Source organism: Pinus tabuliformis, chromosome 9, assembly GCF_031772625.1.
Source record: "Pinus tabuliformis cultivar Carrire ecotype Pingquan chromosome 9, CPIR1, whole genome shotgun sequence".
NCBI classification, from domain to species: Eukaryota; Viridiplantae; Streptophyta; class Pinopsida; order Pinales; family Pinaceae; genus Pinus; species Pinus tabuliformis.
In genome coordinates, this window is record NC_142307.1 from 238,906,649 (window position 1) to 238,909,415 (window position 2,767).

At 35.6% G+C, this 2,767-nt stretch overlaps 1 pseudogene across 1 annotated transcript; it reads left to right on the forward strand.

The window, feature by feature from the left end:
- The first annotated feature begins 275 nt into the window (after positions 1–275).
- LOC149148067 (protein DMR6-LIKE OXYGENASE 1-like) lies at positions 276–2,303 on the forward strand (annotated as a pseudogene). The gene is made up of 4 exons (XR_016262899.1): positions 276–639; positions 1,128–1,374; positions 1,473–1,794; positions 1,865–2,303. The product of XR_016262899.1 is annotated as a protein DMR6-LIKE OXYGENASE 1-like (transcript).
- The last annotated feature ends 464 nt before the right edge of the window (positions 2,304–2,767 follow it).

The window sequence follows — 2,767 nt, forward strand, 5'->3', positions numbered from 1 at the left end:
TTAAAAACCATTTGACTTCATTATTTAATAGATATTTCGAATTCTAACTCTGATTTTGATTTAGATTAATTATTTTTTTAATCAAAGCTTTGCTTGGATTCCAAATTTTCTTTTTTCAGATTTTTGAAAAGACTTTATTGCTCATCCAGATACTTGTTTGTTTGATCTTACCCAAAAATATAATAATGCTCTTACCCACAGAGATAATAATGCCCTTGGACTTACTATTTGGGTGCATTTTCTACCAACCAATCCTTGAAAATCTGTATGCCAGATAACGTTTGGTAGCATTCTCTGTCTTCAACAACAATAAATTCCCCTCAAAGCTCTCAATACCTGCATCGGCCATTGTACTAGTACAGAAAGACTGGTTCAGACTTCACAGAGATGTCATCTAAAGTGGTAGAGATCCAAAGCGAGCTAAATGGAATTATTGAAAAGCTCCTGTGCAATGGAATAAACAAAAGTGAAGTGCAGGATAAATATATATTGCCCCCAAATGAACGCCCACAGATGTCTCAGGTGTGTTGTTACTCTGAAAATATCCCGGTGGTGGACCTGAAAGACCTGGATGGCCCAAAAAGAAGCAGGGTAGTCGAAGAAATCCGACGTGCCTGTGAGGAGGATGGTTTTTTCCAGGTACATAATCCCTTCAATCCACTTTATCATGGCCATGGTTTTCGTTTTCTGGTTTATCATGGCCAAAAAATTCGGTTTTGTTTATATGCTTTGTCTATGGTTTATGTTTTGGAGTTTTCAAGTAGAATTGGGTTATTTTTTGGTCAAATATTAATTTTGTTATTTAAAATTAGTTTTTTTACTACGTATATAAATTCAACACTCCAAAAAAAAACTTCTGCAACATTCTAATCACAAAAAAATTATGAATCAAATTTATAAAATATATACCTTAAAAAAAAATATAACAAATAAACTACTGCACAAAAATCTTATGATGAACCCTAACACTAACAGTTTAGGACGATATATCTGTAATCAGCTCGCTAATGATGAACCCTAACACTAACAGTTTAGGACGATATATCTGTAATCAGCTCGCTAATTTGTTTTTCAGATATGCATAATACTTCATCGAATTTAGGTTTCTGATATATTGTTGGTACCAGATTGTGAACCATGGCGTCCCAGAGGCAGTCATGAAAAGCATGATGGAATTGCCAAGGAATTCTTCGAAATGCCTGTGGAAGACCGAGCATGCCTCTACTCAGAGGACCCAACGCAGAGTGTTCGGCTTTCACCAAGCTTCAATATTGGCAAAGAAAAAGTCCTTAATTGGAGAGATTATCTGGTGCATCCATGTCATCCTCTGGAAGAAGTGATAGGCTCTTGGCCTGAAAAGCCTGCAGCTTACAGGTAATCATTTACAAATTTTCATAAAACCCTTGAAATAACAGATAAAGGGTTAGCTCAATAAAAACCGAAAATTTATTTTGTCTATTCCTTTGTTACAGAGAAATTGCAAGTAAATATGCTATAGAAGTGAGAGCGCTAGTTCTAAGACTGCTGACTTCCATTTCTGAAGTTCTAGAGCTGGACTCTGATTACTTGAATAGTATTTTTGGAAAACACAGCCAATCTATGACTGTCAATTACTATCCTCCATGCCCAAACCCAGATCTTACCCTTGGTTTAACAGGCCATTCAGACGGAAGTGGCATCACTGTTCTAATGCAAGGCGATGTTAATGGCTTGCAAGTACTCAAGAATGGAAAATGGGTTTCTGTAGAACCCATAGCTAACGCCTTTGTCATCAATTTGGGAGATCAACTGCAGGTAATTATCAAAAGTTTGTCTGATATAATTTTCCTTCACCATGGAATTATTAATGGCAATGATTTTTCAGGTGGTGAGCAATGGGAGATTCAGGAGTATTGAGCATCGGGCAGTAACGAACGCGTCCACTGCACGTATATCAATTCCTACGTTTTATGGCCCTTCACAGGAGGCGGTCATTGCTTCTGCACCGTCCCTGGTTGATGAACAACATCCTGCTTTGTACAGAGGATATCAATATGGAGACTTCACGAGAGTTTTCTGGAGCCAGGAATTAAAAGGCAAGAATGTTTTGGACCATTTCAAAATTGACCATCCAACTGCTGAATGAATTTTGTTTTGGAGATCCGGGAAACCATGATGAACAGTATGGCTATCCACTCGAATGGCCAGTGGGCTTCCACACTTGCATATGTACACAAATTCAGAGTGAGGACGTCGTTTTACTAATTTCTTTTGAGTTTTTATTTAGATGTATGGCATATGGAATCTGAATTGTTGATATATTTATTTGGAATGGGTTTTATACTCTTAATTATAAATAAGAATTTTATTTATAAATTAGTTGGTTGGTATAAGATTTTGTTTTTATTTAAATTTAAATTCATGTTTTAATTTAAAAAATCAATATAGATTCAACTCTGTATTTATTAAGAGTTGGGAGGGATTAATTTTTAAACAAATAAGGATTACATAGAAGTGAAAAATGAGATTTATATTAATTTAGTCTGTGTCTACTCACACCAATTACTTGGAAGTGTCTCATTACATAATGATGGGATCAACAGACTTGATAGACATGACAACTTAAATGATAAGGACTTTGACTTGGCTACAACTCACACAAATAGGAAAAATAAGATATCTGGAATAACACCTAGGAACTCACACAAATCTAGAACATTTATCCATTATCTCCAAGTCTCCCCATTAATGGAGAAATGAATCATTAATTACACCCAACTTTTCTCTA